This window comes from Mustelus asterias, chromosome 10 (assembly GCF_964213995.1).
Source record: "Mustelus asterias chromosome 10, sMusAst1.hap1.1, whole genome shotgun sequence".
In the NCBI taxonomy this organism is placed as follows: Eukaryota; Metazoa; Chordata; class Chondrichthyes; order Carcharhiniformes; family Triakidae; genus Mustelus; species Mustelus asterias.
Genome location: NC_135810.1, coordinates 84040195 through 84064710, shown reverse-complemented (window position 1 = coordinate 84064710; position 24516 = coordinate 84040195).

The window sequence follows — 24516 nt, the reverse complement described above, 5'->3', positions numbered from 1 at the left end:
TGAGGGAGAATTTAGCATGGCCAATGCACCTGACCAGCACATCTTTCAAACTTGTGGGAGGAAACCAGAGCACCCGGAGGAAACCCACACAGACACGGGGAGAACGTGCATACTCCGCACAGTCAGTGACCAAGCTGGGTCCCTGGTGCCGTGAGGCAGCAGCGCTAACCACTGTGCCACTGTACTGCCCGTATTCAATTACACTCCTGTACCTTGTAGATAGTGGACAGACTTTGGGGAGTCAGGAGGTGAGTTACCCACTGCAGGATTCCTAGTTTCTGACCTGCTCTTGTAGCCACAGTATTTACAAAGCTAGTCCAGTTCAGTTTCTGGTCAATGGTAACCTCCAGGATTTTGATTGTGGGGAATTCAGTGGTGATAATGTCATTGAATGTCATGGGGTAATGATTAGATTCCCTCTTGTTGGAGATCGTCATTGCCTGGTATTTGTGTGGCACGAATGTTACTTGTCGTTTGTCAGCCCAAGCTTGGATATTGTTCAGATCTTGTTGCATTTGGACATGGACTGCTTCAGTATCTGAGGAGCCACAAATGGTGCTGATCATTATGCAATCATCATTGAACATTGCCATTTCTGACCATTATGATGGAAGGGAGGTCATTGATGAAGCAGCTAAAGATGGTTGGACCCAGGACACTACCCTGAGGAACTCGTGCAGTGATTTCCTTGAGCTGATTTGATCCACCTCCAACAATCACAACCATTTCTTTTGTGACAGGTATGACACAAACCAGCAGAGAGTTTTTTTCCTAGTTCCATCCAGTTTTGCTAGGGCTCCTTGATGCCAAACCTGGTCGAATGCCACTTTGATATCAAGAGCAGTCACTCCCATATCACTTGTAAAGGAGCCCTTAGGGAATAGTTGCTATAATATGCAGAATTAAGTCTGAAAGTGACTTAGTGCAATCCTAAACCAGGATCTGAAATCTAAACAAAGGAAACTATGAAGATTTGAGAGGCAAGTTGGCTGTGGTAGATTGGGAAACTACATTAAAAGGTATGATGGTAGACAAGCAATGGCTAGCATTTAAATAATTAATATATGGTTTACAACAGATTTACATTCCTTTATGGCACAAAAACCCGATAGGAAAAATGATCCAGTTGTTGCTAACAAGAGAAGTTAAAGATTATATTAAATCAAAGGAAGAGGCTTATAAAGTTGCCAAAAAAATTGTAAGGCTGTGGATTGGGAGCATTTTTGAATTTAGCAGAGGACCAATAAACTGATAAAGAAAGAGAAAATAGGATATGAAAGTAATCTGGTGAGAGACATAAAAAAAGGACTGTAGAGGCTTCTCGAGATATGCAAAAAGGAAAGATTTAGCAAGGACAAATGCCCCATTGCGGGCAGAGACAAGAGAATTTATAATAGTGAGGAAGGAAATGGCAGAGAAACCAAACAGATATGTTGAGGGGGATTTTCCACACCCATTTGGTGGAAGGGCTGAAACAACAGAGGGGGCAGAGAATCGAGCGGGAGACCCAAACTGACTCTTATGCTGGCAGGATTTCCCTGCCCTGACAATGAAGTAACTGAATCACACAGGTCCCCCATGGTGTGTATCTGTCGAACAGAACCCGCTGGAGGCACACAGGTGAGCACAGCCCCCAGGGGGAAGAAGGTCATGCTCGGTCAGTCCCCTGGCACTTCCCAGGCACAGCCCCCAGCACTGCCCAGGGAGGGTCCATGTGGGAGGTGCTGGGGACTCTGTGGTGGGGGAGGCTGAGGGTGTTCTGTGGTGGAGAGCCGGGGGTCCTGCGATAGGGGGGTTTTGTGGGCAACAGGGGAGGGAGGGCGTTCCATGGACGGGGATAGGAGTTCCGTGGTGTTGGCAGGGGGCGGGGGAGGGGGCTGGTGAGGTGGGGGGTGGAATTCATCTTTATTTTATACATCAGGGCACCCTTCAAGAATGGTGCCCCGATCTTTGAACCCGCTCTGCCAGTATGACATTGTGTGACCTACATCTTGATCCTTTTTGACAAAATGTCAAAAATATGGTGGGAAAAGCCAGCATTGCAGCTGACAGGTTTGCTCTTCCCACCCAAGGTGACGCTCCACCCTTTGTGTTTATCTTCATGGAGAAAGATACAAAAAACTTCCCAGAAATACTAAATGGACAAATTTTCCCAGAAAATTACTAAGGGCACAATTGAAGAAATTCAATCCCATGCAAATAGGCTTGGCGCCCTTTCTGGGAATCATAGAATCCCTACAGTGCAGAGCGAGGCCATTCAGTCCATTGAGTCTGCACCATCAACAATCCCACCCAGGCCCTATCCCCGTAACCCCACATATTTACCCTGCTAATCACCTGACACTAAGGGGCAATTTAGCATGGCCAATCCACCTAACCTGCACATCTTTGAACTATGGGAGGAAATTGGAGCACCCGGAGGAAACCCACACAGAGACGGAGAGAATGTGCAAACTCCACACCAGACAGTGACCCAAGACCGGAATTGAACCCTGGTCCCTGGCTTTGTGAGGCAGCAGTGCTAAACACTGTGCTACCAATCCCCCCCATAACAGAACAGAGACTACTTGAGCTTTGCTGTTATCATGAGCTTTGTGTACCTAGCATCTTTCGGAAAAGAGAACATGGTACAAGTGTTCTGGAAACATCCAAGATCAGAGCATTGACATTAGTTGGACCTGATCATCACCAGAATTGACTCTCTGAACAGGATTTTCAACACACGCAGTTACCACAGTACTGACTGTGACACAGGTCACTTCCAGATGTGAACTAGGGTGAGGATGTTGTAGCAAGGTCAGCCACACAGGTCACAATCATGATGATGCGCAATGTTTGCGACCGTATTTGCTCAATCATTCTATCAGCAAAGTCATCATAGCACAGACATGAAATTGCACCTGAACCGAGAATTTTTCAAATCTTATTATTATAATAAGAAGTGTAACACTCTCATTGTCCTACAAACTCTATCTATCCTGTAATGCAATAATGAGCCCATGTTTGCCAGGCTAGAAAGGAAACTATTTCTTTCTTTTGAAGAATCAAAAGCCATTAAGACTATTGGACTGAACATGGTTGGTTTAACTCATGCCAGAGTCCATCTCTGTAATATCTAAAAGATGTGGCCAAGTTGTCATTCTTTTACATGACCATTATCATTACCACAAGAATTGCAAGGCCTTTATGTGAATATTAGAAACACAAAACCTGCTTGAGTTCTGTCCAAAATGATTGTGTTCATAAAATCCTCACAGTGAGGTTTATGCATCGTTGCTTCAATACCAGCACTTGTTTTATATAGAACACCACATCTAGTGTGCAGAATTTCAAGCACAAAGTTTATCATCCTTTTACCAATACCTTACTGTGTGGTCCAGCAATTGTTCATAAGGACAAAAACAATACATTGCAAATGCTGCAAATCTGAAAGAAAAGCAAAAAAAGCTGGAAATACTGTCAGCCTCTGCAGAGGGAGAAACAGAGTTTGTTTCAAGTCTGTGACTTATCATTAGAACTGGGGAAAGTTAGAAATGTAATTGTCTTTGAACAAGTGAAGGGGGTTGGGAAAAGTGAAGAAATAAAAGATGGCAAGGTCTACAATAGAGTTGGGCAGGGGTGGGGGGGGGGGGCTGGTTTGGAGAAAGACCAATTAAATGACAAAGGGTTCATGTGCAAGGCCAAAGAAAATGACGACGGGACAAATAAAAAAAAATGTCTGTAGGAGCTGTGAATGGCAGAGTCATGCATAGCTGCTTCCCGAAAGCTCAGGATAAAAGAGAAACCAGAAAGAAAAAACACCAAACCAGAAAAGAGAAAGAAAGAAATGGGGACAGAGGCTTTGATCTGAAAATATAGAGTCCAAAAGGTTGTAAAATACTTAGTAGAAAGAAGAGATTCTTTGAGCTTGTGTTGCGATTCATTGGAACATGAGGACAGGAAGGTCGGAGTGGGAGCAAGGTGGAGAATTAAAATGACAGGCAACTGAAAGCTCAGGGTCATGCTTGTAGACTGAACAGAGGGGTTCCCCAAAGTGATCACCCAGTCTGCATTTTATCTTCTCAATCTAGACCAGGCTGCATTGTGAATAGCGAAAACAGTATATTACATAGAAAGAAGATGAGAGGTCACGTGACACCAGGTTATAGTCCAACAGGTTTATTTGAAATCACAAGCTTTCGGAGTGCTGCTCCTTTGTCAGGTGAAGGAGCAGCACTCTGAAAGCCTGTAATTTCAAATAAACGTGTTGGACTATAACCTGGTGTCGTGTGACCTCTCATCTTGTCCACCCTAGTCCAACACCGGCATCTCCACATCATAGAAGGAAGTAAAACTTTATAATTGTTTCACATGGAGGGAATATTTGTGACCTTGGATTGTGAAAATTGGGAGGTGGTGCTTCATCAGCTGTGCTGGGAAGGTGCTGTGGGAAGGGGGAGGGATGTCAAAGGCAGACAAGGGTGGGAGGGGGGGTGAGAGAGGGTGGAGGGGTGTGGTGACTGAGCAGCGGACCTTACCCCAGGGGCATTAGTACTGAATTCTCAGCATCCCACTGTGGACAGTCTGTGTTATCTGCATTTGCCAGAAAATATATATGACTTATTCAAATTTAACAAGCTATCACAATACTATGACAGGAATATATGGCTAGCCTTCTCCCCTGACATGTCACACAATGTTTTACTAGCTGCTTACTTTCCCACCTGAATATTTTAAATATCAGCTGAACAGTCAACAGCAGCACTGACTTCATGGTACTTCACAATACTCAGAAGATGTAAATCTGTAACTGGAAAGAAAGTCACCATAACAAGCGTATTTCCAATATTATCACTTCAGCACAAATGGTAGAAATACAACAAATTATTTGGATTGCTGAAAAAATCCAAATACTCTATACATAGCCGATTTGTGCTTCAAAATTTAAACTCATGAATATGTGGTCCACCATAAAGCAATGGGTTATTTTGCATTATTTACTGATCACTGTCATCTGATAAATGTTTACATCAGATAACAATTTCTCCCTTCATGGAAACTGACTTCATTGTATTACAGCACTGCTTTAAACTGCAGGAGTGCAACTAACAAATAATGAAACTCCATTTCATGATATTTAAATTATAGAAAGCATGTCGTTGACATGAAGTAGTAAGAAAATGTATTTTTGTGAGTGTTAAAAGGGGTTCAATGGGTTAAAGTCATCAGGCTATTCCTTTTTAACAGCTGAATTGTATCTCAAGAGCTGGTCAAAGGTTTCTATAATTTCTGCTGAAAACCATCATTATCATCTGTCTAGTGACAGCTATTCAGCACACAAGGTTGGCACTAAAGGATTTCTGTTGTCTTTCACTTTCCTTGCCAGCAAACTGGCCATCAGCATTCTTGAGGAAAAAAGATGCCCAGAGGGGACTTAAAATGTTAATTCTTATTATTTTGACTGCTATCCAGAGAGCTGATCTTGGAGGCACAGAAAACAGCAATGATATTGAAATTTATTCAGGAATATAAGGCTACCCTTTTCCCCAAACAGAGGCAGAAATAATAAAGGTTCTGCTTGAAAGACTGCTCCCAGTGACTGTGATTGTCAAACAACAGAACTACACAATACACCACCATGTACTGCAATGCAGCCAAGAAGATCAGAAGCCATCTTAGTCTTCTGAAGATCAATTGGATGCTGGATATTATCTTCTAGATGCTTAACTCTTTACTAAAATATATAATCAAATGTTCCATACTCTATATTTTATTGTACGGCACATACGGAGAAAGGATGTAGGGTATAGTGTGCAAGCGAAGTAAAACATAATAATAATATATATTTAAGTTTATCAACAAGATGCATACTTTGCAAACCTAAAACTCATTATATTAATTGTTTTAACTCAATTCATACCTTTTATGCCTCAAAAAGATACTTTTCTCTACTAATTACTGTAACAGAGGGAAATTAAAGAGAAAGTTGCACAATTCCATGCTTTCTGGGTGAGCCACTGTTACAAGTACTGGTCAGAATTTCTCAGGGTATAGAGTTGTAGAAATATCTCTAAACAATGCTCCTTGCGATTGTGGGGTCAAGTCATAAAAGTTGCTAAAGTCTCAGAGGCTTTTGAGGGGGAGAGCTGACTCGTGGTGATTTAACCTGAGGGTCACTACTCCTTAGGCAAGGGGTAATGTTGAGAAGGCGGGGCTTCATGATTAACCTCAGCTGGTGCATGAATTGAACCTGTGCTGTTGGCATCGCTCCACATCACGCACCAGCCATCCAGCCAACTCAGCTAATTAGGAGACATTCCCACTGGCACTGGCAGCATCTGTCGGGTGGGATTTACCCACCTGAAAGATGCTAATGAGGTCATTTAGGGGAACCTGCCAGCCAGTCCTATTGTTCAGAAAGCGATTGGAAACAGGTTCTCCTCCCCCCAAAAAATGAAATTGTATCCCCATGCTGACCAGAGGAGGACCACCAACCCCTCAGCAAAGAGAAACATCCTCCCCACCCCCCACCCACAAATAATGATAAACCCTCGACCTGCATGATGCAAGCATGAGAGTGACCTCCCCCCCCCCCACCCCACCCCACCCCCCCCACCCCTTTCCCCTCAGACTCCCACTCAAGTCCTCCATTCAGGTCATGTGCCTAAGATAGGTACAGTGGCCATTTGCCCCTTTGCCGCTGCCAGATTGCAGAGGAAGGGTCCCCCAAGTGTCCTACACATTGGGCGGGCTCAGGCTGGGGCAAGTGATGACCGAGCAACTCTCCGCTGGGATGGGAATCTTGTGGCTGGACTGCCCCTTCTAGCCCTGTAAGAAGTCTAACAACACCAGGTTAAAAGTCCAACAGGTTTGAGGACCTGGTGTTGTTAGACTTCTTACTGTGTTTACCCCAGTCCAACGCCAGCATCTCCACATCCTTCTAGCCCTGACAGATCTGAACATCTCCCCTGGCATGGTAATTTCAGTAAGAAGTTTAACAACACCAGGTTAAAGTCCAACAGGTTTATTTGGTAGCAAAAGCCACACAAGCTTTCGAGGCTCTGAGCCCCTTCTTCAGGTGAGTGGGAATTCTGTTCACAAACAGAACTTATAAGACACAGACTCAATTTACATGGTTGGAATGCGAATACTTACAACTAATCCAGTCTTTAAGAAACAAAACAATGGGAGTGGAGAGAGCATCAAGACAGGCTAAAAAGATGTGTATTGTCTCCAGACAAGACAGCCAGTGAAACTCTGCAGGTCCACGCAACTGTGGGAGTTACAAATAGTGTGACATAAATTCTGATTCTAGGATCGCATGATAAAGACTCAGGAGGAAAAAAGCAGAAATGTTTATGTGAAATAGTGTGACATAAACCCAATATCCCGGTTGAGGCCGTCCTTGTGTGTGCGGAACCTGGCTATCAGTTTCTGCTCCGCGACTCTGCGCTGTCGTGTGTCGCGAAGGCCGCCTTGGAGAACGCTTACCCGAATATCAGAGGCCGAATGCCCGTGGATTAGTTGTAAGTATTCGCATTCCAACCATGTAAATTGAGTCTGTGTCTTATAAGTTCTGTTTGTGAACAGAATTCCCACTCACCTGAAGAAGGGGCTCAGAGCCTCGAAAGCTTGTGTGGCTTTTGCTACCAAATAAACCTGTTGGACTTTAACCTGGTGTTGTTAAACTTCTTACTGTGTTTACCCCAGTCCAACGCCGGCATCTCCACATCATGGTAATTTCAGGCAGCCCTGTGATCACCATCTGCATTCCTGCCTGCCAGCTGTGAACATTTTGAAGTGGCCAGGTCACTTTAATCTTCATACCCCCTGGTCACCTAACTGGCTTTTAAATCACTGCAGTGCTCCATTCTGCAACAGAGATTTCCCTTTCTCCCTGTACGAAGCTGTAGGTGAGAGCAGACCCCTTTGAAGTTCTCTGCCAGAGAGAAAATGTCAATTTCACCTGGGGGCTTCCATTCTGCACAGCTGTGCACTCAGCCTCAATGTATGCACACAGCTTTGATTGCAAGTTTCTGATACTTCCTAGCAAGCTGAATCCTTTGAAATCCTGTTACTGGAAAGCCTTGATCTCTGTCAATTTCAAAGTTCAGCACTTTGAGAGAGGCCTCTATTGACAGTTGTGTTTATTTTCACTTCCCTTCATGCTTAAATGCACCTCAAGTACCTCCATTGATCTTAACTGCAATGTTGACATTCACTCCAATCACTCTAAAAGGATTCCTTTTGAAGAAACCGCAGGCTATCAATCAGGCTTAGAATCTTTGGAAACAGTGCGGTCAGTAACTGCCTTCCATGCCAAGAATGAAGTCCTCTCCTGTACCTGCAACAGCCCCATTGCATCCTGGACTTGGCCAGACCACCCATGGTAGAGACTTCATGTCAAGCCAGACCGCTTCTCAGACATACATTCTGGATTGTGGTGCATGTTCACACAAAGTGGCCTCAAGTTATTCCCATGAAGTCAACTACTTCAACAAAGACCATTGATTCTCTCCGGAATGTGTTCACTACTTTTGGCTTGCCAGATCAAATTGTGTCTGACCAAGGCACACAGTTCACATCATGCAAATTTCAAACATTCCTGAAAAATAATGGGATCAAGCTTGTCTTACCATCCGTTCTCAAATGAGATGATCCCTGGAAATTTGATTCTTTGGATTTCCAGGGATCATCTCAAATGGCACTTCAGACGTTCAAAACGGCCATATTGAAGGGAAGGACACAAACAGATCGGAAGTTGAAGAACTTTTTGATGATATACCGTAACAATCCACATTCAACCACAGGTGTATCTCCTGCTGAGCTGACGTTTGGAAGATGACTGCATACCAGAATGGATTTGCTGTATCTGGATTTGAAAGGGGAGATTGATTCAAGGCAACTTGATCAGAAAAGGTGATGTTGAAACTTCCTGTGAGACCTGGAAGATTCACACAGACCAAATTAGAGAAATCAAATCCAAAGAATCAAATTTCCAGGGATCATCTGGAAATTTGGAGAAAAATTTCTGGGAAACATCTGCTCCAGTTGGTTAAACTCAACTTGATTCAACTAATGAACCTGTAGCACCTGTAGATCCAACTGAACCTGAACAGAAACAAGTGGAACAGTGGAACCTTCCATTTCAAAGCAAACAAACTGAGATACCTCAGCCAATACTCCTTCCTAGACCAAAACAAATTTGCAAACCACCTGACCGACTTTTTGCTAGCTAAAGGGGGAGATGTGATGTTTGTGTCTAAAGTTTATGCTTTTGTAACAGGACATTTTAGTTAAAAAGTGCTATATAAAACCTGCCAGTAGGGTGTGCTGGAGATGGAGGCTCAGATGCATTTCTCCTTTGTGTAGAAAATAATAAAAGGGGCCTTCCTGTTTTGGTGGGCAGTTGAGCTCAGAAGCAGTTTTGTGTGTTTGTGCTTGTATTGCTCATTCTTTATAAGTGACAAAACACTTCATGGATGACCTATCTTGGATGCAAGTCTTCAGCCAATTTGATTAATTCCATGCGATATCAAGAATGGCTGAAAGTACTGGATAATGCAAAGTCTATGGGCCCTGATAACATTGGCACTAGTACTGAAGACTTTACCTCTCGCCAAGTTGTTCCAGTACAGTTCCAACATTGGCATCTAGTCAGCAATTTGGAAAGTTGCCCAGGTATGACCTGTCCACCAGAAGTAGGACAAATTCAATCCAATTAATTACTGCCCCAGCAGTCTATTTTCGATCATCAGTAGGTGATGGAAGGTGCTATCAAGCAGCACTGAATTGGCTCGTCCCAGAATATACAACTACCTCCAAATGTCTGAGGGCCAATACCAGCGATGATTGAGAATGTCATGGGAGGCCAATACTAACCTGTTCTGCCAAAGAATGATCTGTTGCTCCTGGAACTCAGAAGGAGTTCAATGCCAGTGACGTTGAATGTGATGGTGGCATCAAACTTCAATGCCAGGACTCCATAGGTGATGTAGACGGATCTCCGAGGTACCTCTCATCGCCGCATTAAAGATGTGACAAATGCCCTATATAAAAAGCCAAAGTGTTTATTTGATAGAAAACAGATCCAGGGAGCCAGGCCTAAGGATCTGTGGATGAAGGGGCCATCATAGACTTCCCACAGATGCAGGGGGTTACTGACTGCACAGATGTGGTGATCAGAGAGCACCATGGGACCAATCTGCAACTTTCATAAACAGAAAAGGGTTTCACTCCATTAGTGTAAAATTGGCCTGTGACTAAACGAGACTAATCCTCCAGGTGTGTGCTCAGTTCCCAGGGAGCTCTCATGATTCATATACATCCTTCACCATTCCTAGGTGTCCCATCCATTCAAGGCTCTTCGCATGCCTCTGTGAAACAATTCTCAGCCATGGGCATCTATCATAGAATCTCTACAGTGCGGAAGGAGGCCATTCGGCCCATTGAGCCTGCACCGACAACAATCCCACCCAGGTCCTATCGCTGTAACCCCACGTATTTATCCTACTAATCCCCCTGACCCACCTAACCTGCACATCTTTGGACTATGGGAGGAAACTAGAGTACCTGAAGGAAACCCACGCAGACATTGGGAGAATGTGCAAACTCCACACAGATAGTGACCCGAGGTGAAATTGATCCCGGGTCCCTGGCTCTATGAGACAGCAGTGCTAACCATTGTGCCACCGTGCTGCCTAGGGACATCACTCAAGACCTGGCTGATGACATCAGTGATGCCCACTCAAACTCCAGCAGTTGAGTGTTACAATGAGTCCTGTTGATCCATAAAGGAAATGATTGAGCAGACCATTGGCTTGTGCAAAATGAGTTTCTGCTGCTTGGATCGCTCCAGACTCAATCTCTTATATGTGCCTCAGAGATGCTCCAAGATTATCATCATCTACTCTCCAGGTAAACCACACGCAGCAGAGTGAGATGGCCTGGTGATGACAGCTGCACTCCTCATTTGATGAGGGGAATAGGGAGGAAGGATCAGAGTAGACAGATTCCTCATTCATACCAGATTCCAGTAGGTATGATTCCTTTGACAAGCCGGATGTTTTAGATCTTACATGGATAGGACCTCTGCAGCCCCTCTGTGAGCAAGCCACCATTGTCTGTCAACAAGCCATTCCATTCTTGCCACCCCAACCATAGAGAGGACATGGCTCTACCTACCCATATGAGATTGCTACTTATACTTCAAATATTTACATTGCTAACCAGGACATGATAATATCATCCAATACACATGAATAAAGTAACAAGACCATTTAGTCACAAACTAACATAGAATGTCATACTATGTTTGAACATCTGTGCCACCCTGACACATCAACATGCACTTTCTCTTCTACATAAGATCACTATGATGTGGTGCCACCCAGACATCTGTGGTTAAAGTGGAGACGGGCTGCTGAGTGTGATGCCCCATTGCCTGAGATGACCTTAGCAGACAATTCCCTGGGCAAGGAATAGGTGCAGATACATCCTCTTTAGTCTTGCTTACTGGTGGTAGTGGGGTTATTGGTTGAGGGCTTTAGGAGCAGATTCTTTCCCCATGAACACCCTGAGAGAAGTCTTGGAAGCAGTTGGCTGGTGTAGCTCCTTCTTCTCAGTATGCAGATACATCCCTGACTACCGAGGAGGAAGGACATCTGCAGGGCTATCTAGGGATCTTGTTTCCCATCTTGTTGGCTCACTACTATATACAACCCATGACTAGAGTGACAACATACAGGTCAGAGCAAGTATCCGGCAGCCACTGAGTGGTCTCCTGAATCTGGCTCGACATGATGGTTGCCAACCTCTTTATGGAGGAAGCTATGTGTTGGCACACCTGAGAAATGATGGAACTCATGGCCTGGATGAGCTCCTCCAACACCTGTATCTGGCTGCGCATAAGCTCTGGCAACTCTGCCAGATGTTCCCCTCCCTGTCGCTTCATCTCTGGAGGATTTTGTGTGACTGAGACCCGAGTTCCATCATCAGCATAGGCTGGTGTCCAACAGTCTTCCAAATGTCAGGGCTCATGGTTGGCACAGCCTCCATCAGCTGCTCCATAAAGCGTGGCTCTGATTGTTCACCAGACTGTGACCCTGATTCTAAATGCAAATGCGTTCCCACTGATGGAGAGTGCAGGGAAAAGATGTGACACTTCACCCTCTGAGCTTCAATGTTTTCCTCCCCAGAGATGGGCTGCAGTGTCACATGTAATGGAGCAGACCATTCCTCTAGAATACCAAAGTGAAATGGAGAACACCAAGAATTGGGTTCATGCTCTTCACAATCCCTCTTCCCATCCCTCTCTGCTACCTGTCTCCATTCTGCCCAATGAACGACATTAAGCTCGAGGTCTCCTCACTTTTCTTTCTAAACTCCAGCCTCAGTGTCTGTAATTACTCAGCCGCCCTGCTGCCTGGCCAATTCCAATGCCTCCTCCTCAGTGGGTGTCCTTAAGCTGGGCACTCCTCACCCATCTTTGCAAATCCTTTGGCACTATGTGTCAATTTCTCCTGCAGACGCTTCCACTTTCATGGCACTTGTAAAATGATGGAAGCATGAATCTGCAGTTCCACACTCTCATACATCCAAGCCTCACAGTGCATCTGATGTTGTGCCTTACACTTCTTTCACCCACCTGCTCACATTGCTTCTTGTCCTCATGAGAACCACATTGTTCAAAAGACAACATCATACTCACCCTGGCAGTGTGAGGAGGTCATTGGCCCTCTTCTTACATTGCATGCTGGTGCACCTGTGGACCCCAAGGCAGTTAACCTCCACTACAATCTGTGTCCAGGTTTACTTCAGGCTTAGAATCATGCCATCAGCGGGGAAGAACTCTTCCCACTTTTCTCAGGCAGTCAGGAGAGAAACCTGCAGGGAGACTTTGCTGAACAATGGGCCACCCTTTATCTACTCTGAGCCATGTGGATTTTTCCTGCTCGACACCTCTCACAGAACAGATCAGAATAAACAAGACTGGGTGTGGAAGACTGTCGGATGATCCTGGGATTCAGTGCCATGGAATAAGGCTGAGTCTGGAGATCTGTTCGGGAGTTGGATTCCAGTCTGGCTCTGCGATATTAAAGCTGCTGCCTTGGAGCTATTGCAGACATATCGGGTGCTGCTTAAAAATGGTATCTGTTCCTCCAACCCCATCATCTGATGGTGGGTTCAGAGACTTCCTTCCCACCCCACCACATAATGGGCCAGATGCCATGCCTCCACTGCATTTATTGGCCAGTTGCCACATGATTTCAGGCAGCCACCATTCCCTCCGTGAAAAGAAGTGCCACCCAATTCCCAGTCTGCCACCGACATACCTGAATTCCACACAGGATGTTTGGCCTTCCACTCAGCTCATGTATCAGGGCAGGAATCAAACAGGATGCTGCAGAGCACTGATCCACTGAGGCATCACACTTCAGGATGGATATATTGGCCTTACAGGGGCTGCAGCATAGATTCACCAGAAGAGTACTGTTGCTAACATATTCAATTATTAGGACAGGTCATATACACTAAACTTGTATTTCTTTGAATGCAAAAGATTCATGGGTGATCAAATTGGGGTGTTTAGGATGATTGAAGGAATTGATTGGTTAGATAGAGAGAAACAATTTTCTCTGTGGGGGAGTCAGAATAAGAGGACATAACCTCAAAATTAAAGGTAGGCTGTTCAGGGTGATTCAGGAAGTATTTCTTCACAGGAAGGGGAATGGAAATCTCAATTCTTCCCTCCAAAGGCATTCTGAGTCGCTAATGCTTCGCTCTGCAAAATGTGGGGGTTTAGGCTTTACGTAAAGGTCTTGATTGTATTTTAGCCAGGATCTCAGACTGTTTATATTTATAAACAATCAACTATATCCACAACCTTTTATTCTGACAATTCACATTTACAATTTGTCCAAACACCAGTCTGTGTCCAGGACTCAATTTCATTCTCGGATCACCTGATAGTTAATTACTTGGCTTAAATCCTAAAGGCCACAAATAAGACCAAGAGTTTCCAGTCACTCAGACTCACTTACCGTAGTTTGCTAGTCCCCAGCCAAGTCTTCTGTATCCAACAGAATACAATCGATTTTGGTGGAAGTACCACAAATGTCAGGAGCTGTTGTTCAAATTCCAGTCCATGTAGGATGACTAGAATTACATTTACATAAAGAGTAATTAAATTAAGATATTGAGCTTCTCTGAGATGGCGGCACGGTAGAACAGTGGTTAGCGCTGCTGCCTCACAGAGCCAGGGACATGGGTTCAATTCTGTGGGTTCAATTCTGGCCTCGGGTGACTGGGTGGAGTTTGCACATTCTCCCCGTGTCTGTGTTGGTTTCCTCTGGGTGCTCCAGTTTCCTCCCACACTCCAAAGATGTGGGGGTTAGGTTGATTGGTCATGCTGAATTGCCCCGTAGTGTCAGGGGGATTAGCAGGATAAATACATGGGGTTATGGGAATAGAGCCTGGGTGGGATTGTTGTTGGTGCAGGTTCAATGGGCCGAATGGCCTCCTTTTGCACTGTCGGGATTCTATGATTCTATGATGAACACACCTGGAAATCCAGTGTGGATTCTCCGATTGTAACTTCAGCAGAAATCCCAGGGCAACAAAATTACAGCAGACAATTGGGAGAACTGTGGAAATCTTACCTGATAATACATTACTTTAAGGAATGGTATCGTTGGAGTTTATCGCTTGAATTGCATTCCTTACTAATAATACTTGAGAAGTGCTTGATGTTTTGTAGTCTCTATTACTATACTTTTAGTGGTGAAATGTGTCTTAAGCTTTGTTGACTAGCACAGGGGTATTAAAGAAAGCAATTTCAAAAGGTTTGCATCTGAGGATACCCACAAGAATATGAAGGTTGACCTCAGATCAGTTATGAACTATAGAAAAATGTCTAGCAAATATTGTTTTAACCTCTGGAGAGTAAAATGATTGATATCCTTAAGAAGAAGTGATGCCTTTAAGCTTGCAATTTTTTTTTGCTTTAAGGCAAGAAACATTTAAGTTGCAATTTTAATAGAAAAGTTATCTCCTGCAAGTTTAAGAAGTGAATAGGACATAACAAAGAATAACCTCAGTTTATGTTTCTGTAATCTGATGTCATCTCTGCACACCCTTTTTGAAACAAAGACGGAATGATATCATAAACACACATTTCTCTGTCATGGAAGACAGACAGGGCTGAGATTGTGGGCTCCCAGGGGCAGATATGGAATCAGCTAGGGCAGGAAAATACTGGCTGGCGTGCCAGTTTCCCGCATCACCTCCAGTGCTGGTCATGTTCACCAGCACAAAGAAAGATGAATTTGAGATCCCACTTGATCCCTGATGGAGGCCAGGTAAGGTGCTTGAGTAGCTCATTAATGGGGTACGTTGAGATTTTCACAGGAGTGGAAGGGCTACATACACGTAGTGTCCAGATGCTGCATGACTTGGAGGGCCACTTGCAGGCAGTGATGTTTCCATGTGCCTCCTATCCCGGTTCTAGGCGGTAGAGGTTATGGATTTGGAAGGTGCTGTCAAAGGAGACTTGGCAAGTGAGCATACCTACACCAGATGGACTTCAGCAGTTAAAGAAAGCGGTTTACCACCACCTTCTTGAGCGCAATTAGGGATGGGCAATAAATGCTGGCTTAGCCAATGAAGGCCACATCCCAAGAATGAATACATAAAGGATACAGCAGGTTTTATGTGAAAACAGCACTTCATTAAAAAAAGTTTTTAATATGTCTGAAGCTACCAATTTACGTTCAGTTTCTCTTTCTTGGTAACTACAACTACAATAGTGCACAGCACAGAGAACAGTCAACATTCATAAACAGTCAAACACTGAACAATTACACAACAAAGTTTTGTGAAGTCCCCAGCCCAGAGTACATTCTGTTCCCTCACGACCCTCACTGCTTTTTCCAAGTGAAGTTCGACATTCATCAGCTGAAGGAGGGTGTTAGGTGGTAATCAACAGGATGTTTTATTGCCCACATTTAACCTGATACCATGAGATTTCATGGGGTCCAGTTTCAATCCTATGAACTTCCAGGGTTCTTTATTGCCACCTATGGTGAGTCCGTCTTGTTGTAAAACGGTACTCTTACAACTCTATGCTTTTCAAATATTGGTTAAAAAAGGAATGGATTGAAAATAATTTCATTAGAAGTTAATTTATAAATTAAGTTTATAAATTAAGCTTCACTTCTCCAAAATTTGTAGAATAATAATTTATTGGAACAGTGAAGGGATTATCACAGAATCCCTACAGTGCAGAAGGAGGCTGTTCAGCCCATCGAGTCTGCATTGACTCTTTGACAGAGCTTCTTACGCAGGCCCTAACCCTGTAACTCCACATATTTACCCCACTAATCCCCCTAACCTACACGTCTTTGGACACTGAGGGACAATTTAACCTGACCAATCCAGCTAACCTGCACATCTTTGGACTGTGGGAGGAAACAGGAGCCCCTGGAAGACACGGGGCGAACGTGCAAACTCCACTCAGACACTCACCCGAGGCTGGAATCGAACCCAAGTCCCTGGTGCTGTGAGGCAGCAATGCTAAGATGATTATGTGATGAACTATCAGAATAAAATTTCAAGTGGTTTATAAATGTCTTCCAATGGCAAACTGAACAACAGGATAAGCAGTGGATATATGAGTGGCACCTTCAAAACCACTCCTTACTGGGCCTATAAGGTTGTACATATAATCCTCCTCCTGTTGTACAAGATTCCGTTTTGATCCACATGCAGAAATTTCAAACCATCTTGGGAGAAACCTGTGTATGAATGCTGTGATAACCCCCACAAGGTCCATGGGGGAATCACTGATTGATTTCCCTGGGGGGCATGTTGAGTATGAGTTCCCCTGGTAACAGGCAGTGACCTGCCTAGCTGGAACTCATTACTTGAGCCTTTTATAAGGCAGGCCCAGGAGTGAGCCTGCTGAAGTATGGTCCCAGGCAGGACTACTGGTGTGTGTGCACCACAGTGGTGGTTTTACTTTGCATTCTGTAATAAATTATGTTCCTTTCCAGTTGGGCTTCTTGCCAAGGAAGACTAGGTTAGGAATTCATATTTCTCCCAGTTAGAAATCCAATGTGTTGTTGCATTTACTGAAACACCTTTATATTTTTTAAAATGATTTTACACCAGCGTACTCATCACCTACAGCTGAGCTGCCTCATTGTTTGCTGTTCTGGGTTGACATGAATTCAAGCAACCTAACCAGAGTGTTGGGGGTGAAAGAAAACAACTGAATGTGGCACCATTAGGCAGGAACTGGATTGCATGCACTGCAGTCTAATGCCAGTTTCTTCACTTTATTGTATACAGTTTTCCACAAGAACTATTTAGCAATATTTGTATGCTACAGAGGAAAGATTCCTAGCCCAAGGCGAACTCAGTGTTCACTGTTGTAATTTGATCAATATTTTCTTCAAGTAGGAAATAGCATGAAAATGCAAAGAGGCAGGAGGAAAATAAAGGGAAAAACATGAAAATAAAGCTAATAGGAAGATTATGTTCATTAGAGCTGCCTATGTCTGTTCATTTAATTCAATTTAATCGTGAGTGTAATATGCCTAATTTCAAAAACCAAAGTTAATTTTTTTTTCAGCTAAGCGTGAGCTATCCAAAGCAATCATCAACAAATGCTCCAGTCATAATCAGATCTGTTAATTCAAGTGGTTTAATTTTCATTAATTTACGCTAATCAATCTTTGTGAAGGGTGCTGATGGACACAAATTAAGTAACACGATAATTGTCAATGCTTTATGTTAAAAAGGCATCTGCAGAGGCAAATACAATTGGAAATCTTTATCTGCTCCTAATGAGCCTTAATTTGTAGATAAACCAGAATAGCAATTAGTAATAAATACTTGGATTAAAGTCTGTGATGACATGTAATACCACGGTGATTTATTCATGAGTTTAATCACGTTCTTCTGTCAGTGATATCTGCAAAGAATACCAGATAAACTGCATTCAAATCCGAGCAACCTGCTTCAAAATACATTTGAATATTTAGTCTGGTTCCACTGCTATCCTCTCATCCACCAGGCAGGGAAATTAGAATACATTTATTAATTTATTTCACCATTGCAAGCTGGATATAAATTCAGCAGACAATAACAATCATTTCATTTGTTGTAAGAATTAAGGGCAAAAGGAAAAAGGTGTTATGCCTGTCTTTACTTAATTCCCAGTCATGTTGGGACTGTTGCACAGAGTATTGACACTAATTGGCACAAAGGCAACCCTCTGTCACTAAGAGTGAGTGCAGGGAAGGAGAATGTCACAGTGAAAATGTTGGTGGAGCCCTGCTGAGTTTATGGATATAGTAGAGTGAATTACCTGCTGTATCCTACTCATGTCAGTCTTCTTTTAGATTCTTGCTCCTCAATGCAGAAGTGAAAACTGTTTCACTCTCCATCATGGTCATTGTTTATCTGGGAAAGCAGTCATGTCTCAAACATTCGACTCTAAGACACAGTAGTTAGCAAACAACATTCTGTTTATATATTACAGTATTCATAAAAACACTTTTTATGGATTTAAGAATCTTCACATTCTGGTTAACGAGTGTATTGAAACATAATTCATTTTGTCACCAGTTTTATTGAATGCTCCTAATTTGGGAGTAAATAGTGATATTTCATTTCTTTCCTTCATTTGAAATTAGTTCAAATTTACATGCTCGGCAGCAATCAGTGAGGTCTGCGGGTTTTACTGCTGATGGTAATCAGATACGACAGTGTAATCCGATTTACTGAAGTTGATACAATAACACTGCTAGTGAAACTTCAAGTATGCTGATTTTATATATCTTCAATCTAATGGCTATGAATTAGTTTTGCCAAATGAGAACACTATTATACTGCACTAGCTTATAAGAGGCAGTATGGTACTGGGGGAGTGGGAATGGAAGTGTGAGTATGAGGCCCCCCATTCACAAACATTCACTCCTTCCACCATCGATGCACAGTGGCAGCACTGAGTACCATCTACAAGATGCAAGTCCCCCTCCAAGCCACTCACAATGCTGATTTGGAAATGTATCACTGTTCCTTCACTGTTGCTGGGTCAAAATCCAGGAACTCCCTCCCTAACACTTTTGTAGTTGTATCTACACCACATGGACTGTAGCGGTTTAATAAGGCAGCTCACCATCCCCTTCTCAAGGGCAGTTAGGGATGGGCAACAAATGCTGGCCTAGCTAGTGACACTCAGATCCCATCAGTGAATAAAAACAAAGTTCATATATGGCAATAACTCAAATCAGCCTAAGCTGATAATGATATCTACTTGTTATAATCTTAAGCATCATACACTGGCGATCAGTAAATGAAAAATTGGTGTAGATTGTCCCCCAGAGCAGTGTCTGGGAGGTTGGCCAGCTGCTCAATAGTTCCACCAGGACATGTGATCCACCATGAGCGTGAGGCTTTGTTGGCATCAGCTTGAGGGAAACTGAGCGCTCAAGGCAACCTAACAATTCTAGATCAAAACTAGGGAGATTTCTTGGAAGGTTCCTTACAGGAGGGAAAAACCAGAGCAGCAGCATCTCAATCTGGGTTTGGGGAGCCTGGGGAAGCAATCCTGCTCTTTATAAAAATAAAAAATAAAGAGAAGCTTATCTATCGGATTGTCTTCCATCAAACCTCCCACCTGAAGCTGATTGAAACATGCATCCTGTACACACCAGTTCATTCCAAAAATGACAATCAGGATCCCGGTCGGCCTCCACGTCCTCCTCCTCCTCCAAAAGGTCTTCTCGCTGCTGCACCAGGTTGTGTGGGGCATAGCACTCCACCACAATGCGGGACGATATCAGGGGGCTATATTGGAGGGCCCCGCCAGAGCGGTCCAGACATCTGGACTGCGTTTTGAGGAGCCCTATGCACTACTCCACTATTGAACGGGTGGCAACGTGGGCCTTATTGTATCGGGTCTCCACATCAGTCTCAGGCCTCCACACAGGCATCATCAGCCAAGTCCGAAGCGGGTACCCCATGTCCTCCACAAGCCATCCCTGCACCTGGGGTCCTCCTCAAAGACCTCCAGGACATCAGAACTTCTCAATATGAAGCTGCCATGCACACTGCTGGTGTGTTTGGCGCAGACATGCATGATATTCATCTGATGGTCACACAGCAATTGCACATTTATTGAATGGAAGCCCTTTCTGTTCATGAATCTTCCTGGATGCTTCGCTGGGGCCTTGATGGCGACGTGGGTGCAATCTATAGCCCCCTGCACATTCGGCATCCCCACGATGGCCGCGAATCCTGCAGCCCCGGGCTTCCTGCTGGGCCTGCTCCATGTCTAACTTAATATACTAGCCAGCCCGGGCATGCGTGACCTCCTTGACACACTTGTGGATGGATGGTTCGGAAATGCCACAAAGGTCTCCACTGGCGGTCTGGAAGGACTCGGTGGTGTGAAAGTTTAAGGCGGCCATCACTTTCACAGCCACCGGGACTGGGTGACCCCCCCCCCCCCCCCCATGCCCTCAGGTGCCAGGTCCTGCAACAAATGGCACAGGTCACAGGTATTGCACTCTCTCCTTTCGGAGGCAAAGCTGTCAATGGCACGCGATATCTGACAGTTGCTGGAAGGACACACGCATGCTGAACTGCTGGGATCTCACTCCTTCTCTTGCTTGGGGTGAAGGGTGGCCATATCCTGCCTCTGGTGGCCATCTCCCTCTACTACTGTGAGTGGTAAAGCCTGGGCCTCCTCTGCCCGCAGTTCATCCTCCTGCTTCTCCTCCTTAGCTCCAGCAGCAACCAAAAGAACAGCAAGATCAATCGATTGCATCGCAAAAGCCATCTCGTCAATCTGAAGGGGGTTTGGAATTTGGGGAAGGGGAGAGACAGATGGAGAGGTTAAAGAACTCTGCTTGCCCCCAGGCCAGCAACACGCACTCTCCATACCTCCCTACACAGCCCACCAGCAACACACATTCCCCATATCCCCCCACATAGACCCCCAGCAACACACATTCCCCATATTGCCCCACAGACCCCCAGCAACACACACTCCCCATACTCCCCCACACAGACCCCCAACAACACACATTCCCCAAATCCCCCCACAGCCTCCCAGTAACACCCACTCCCCATACCCCCCCCACAAACCCCCAGCAACACACACTCCCTGTACCCCCCCACAGAACCCCAGCAACACACACTCCCCATGCCCCCCAAAAAGCCCCAGCAACACACACTCCCCATGCCCCCCAAAAAGCCCCAGCAACACACACTCCCCATGCCCCCCAAAAAGCCCCAGCAACACACACTCCTCATAACAGACCCCCAGCAACATACACTTCCCACATTCCCACACCCCCCCCCCCCCCCCAGATCTCAGAATGGCAACACAGCCCCCCAAATTCACCTCCCCTCACTCACAAACACACATCCAGAACCCATGCAGTAGTGGCCACAGACAGTGCTGCTTGGCAAGTCCTGGGGCTGCAGCACTGCCACCAGAGAGTTTCTAGCCCATCCCCCACCTGTGACAGCACTTGTTGCTGCCTGCACTAGGACCCAGAATCAACTCTAAAACCCAAGGTCAGCGCTCTGAGCCGGGTCCGTGCTGAGAGTCCGAGGTTGGACCCCATGAGCAAAGACAGCTCCCCACACCGCACCCCCCCCCCCCCCCCCCCACACACTCACAGCCCCCTGACCTGAAATGCACCATGGCCACCATGAAACAACCCCCTCTGAGCAGCACGGAGCAGATTGAACACGGAGACTTACCTCCTCGCTCACCCTCACTGATCAAGCGCCTGAATGTGACTTTTATAGAGGAGGTGTTTTCCAGACCGATCTGGCTGCAGCGAACGTGGTGGTTAAGGCAGATGAGCTGGGATGATTGGGAGTGAAGCTCACTAATGACATTGTGATGAACAAAAAAAAATGCAAATTTATGTTTTGGCCATTTTGGGCAGACTCCCGATCGTGCCGACGTTTTTGGTAAAATGGGAATGGGTGCGAAAACGGGTGCCATTCCCACTAGTCACATCGCGCCCGATTATATGACATTTTCCCACGGCAAAACAGGCGCAATGAGATCGTAAAACTCTGCCCCTATGTTCTGATGTAAATATGGGTTGGGTGAGTATGGTCAGTATTCTACCAATTGCCAACAGCTGAAGGGACAAGCTATTTGACGCATTCCTCCAGTCTTTGGAGCCAATGAGCTATATCCTTGACATCGCACCAGCACTGAAATTAATTTGTGTGGTAGGAAGAATGTCTTTTTAGCTTGAGAGCAGCGTGCTGTTAGTAAAAAGCTCTACTCATGTTGTGACTGCATAGGAGAGGTGTGAATCAGCTAGCTTCACCTGCTGCTCAGATTTTCAAGATGCTTTATCCTTCCAGGGTAATTAGACTGGGCACTTTACAGATCCAAAAAGTGATGGCCTCAAAGATTATCAGATGTGCTCACAAAGTAAATCACTTATGCTTGTCAGAAGCTACATATATTCTTATGTAGGGACTTGTCCTCTGCAGGCAAAAGGAATATGTCCAGACATTGCACCTTTTTTGATTAAACAAAAGCATGGGTGACAGTAGCTCCCTGGTGTTTCACCATGGCAACATCTCAACCAATCAGAGTTGACCCGCCAAACTATCCGCCTGTTCTCTCATGCAGTGTAATTTGTTATTCTCTTTGAAATTTGGCTTTCTTGCAACTGTCCCGAGTGCAAAGCAAAAAGATTTTGACAGCACATTTCTTTTCTCATCAATATAAAAGATGGCCTTTGCACACCAACTTACTGAAATGGATGACATATTATCACGTAATTCTTTTTGTTTCTCGTAAGTGATTGAACCAGGTTGAGATTTAGGTTAGAAAACAATAACCTAGGGATTACTAATTCAGCAGTGCCCGCCCACAACATTTTGCTCAGTTTAAATTACATCAGTTGTAATCAAAGTTTAAGTGGTGTAATAGGGGCATTATCACTTCTGCTGGAACATTAGCTTATTCAACAATTAATAATTCCCCTGCAGCTGCCGTTTTGCACACATGACATTTTATCATTTTGTGATTGAGAGAGTCCACGAGAAAAGTGTGAGAATTCACCACCCCTTACATACCCAAACAGATCTTTACCCTTGTGAAACATAGAAACATAGAAAACTACAGCACAAAACAGGCCCTTCGGCCCCACAAGTTGTGCCGAACATATCTCTACCTTTTAGGCCTACCTATAACCCTCCATCCTATTAAGTCCTATGTACTCATCCAGGAGTCTCTTAAAAGACCCTGTTGAGTTTGCCTCCACCACCACTGACGACAGCCGATTCCACTCGCCCACCACCCTCTGTGTGAAAAACTTCCCCCTAACATTTCCCCTGTACCTACCCCCCAGCACCTTAAACCTGTGTCCTTTCGTAGCAGCCATTTCCACCCTAGGAAAAAGCCTCTGAGAATCCATCCGATCTATGCCTCTCAACATCTTATATACCTCTATTAGGTCTCCTCTCATCCTACGTCTCTCCAAGGAGAAAAGACCAAGCTCCCTCAGCCTATCCTCATAAGGCATGCCACTCAATCCAGGCAACATCCTTGTAAATCTCCTCTGCACCCTTTCAATCTTTTCCACATCCGAATCATTTACTGAACACCTATCTGAGATTAAAAATTGAATTTGATGTCTTTGATTTTTCATATTTTGCTTAACCTTATATAGAAAGTTTAAAATAGGACACTTTAAATGGAAGTCATAACAGAGATGAGATATCTGAGTTGCTTTGACCGTGGTGGGGACAAAGTATATTGACATTCTAATGCACTGATTAGGTCAGGTTGGAGGGAAGAGGTTGGTTACTTATTCAGAAATAAGTCAATCAAGCTACTTAGAACCAATGTGAATGTCTGGTGTCTTAGCCCTTTAAGGGGAGTGTCCCTGAAAGGGTCATGTGACTCGCTTGTCCAATCGGGAACAGGGTTGGAGACTCATTCAGACTCCCCAGGCATGTTCCAGTCGGAGTTTTGTGCCCATGGAGTTTAAGAACTTTTATCTTGCTCTGTAATATGTATAGTTGTTCTGTTAATAAACCTTTGTTAGTTCGCTGACTGGGGTTTGAGCCTTACCTTGCTACACTACAGAATGGAACATGTAGAAAGATAATTGTCTGTTGGAATTGTGACAAATTGCCAATCAACGTACAGGAGTGTTTCTCATCAAACATTCCATGTGATAATCAGTATGCCTTTGTGCTTATATCTTGTAGTATTGTGCCATTTTCAGCCAATTTTCAAAGCAAGTCGACATTCTTCAAAATAGTATAGAAAACCAGATAACTTTTGAGTGAAAATTTCAGTTTATCATGCTGCAGTACAGTGAGATAAGATAACTTAGTTTCTGCAAAACATATTTAACTTGATCATCGTATTCTGCTATCGCTAAGGAACGCAATTTATTATTTCTTCTCTAGAAATCTTGATTTGAATTCCTATAAGGAACCATAGAATCCCTACAGAAGATGGCCATTCAGCCTATC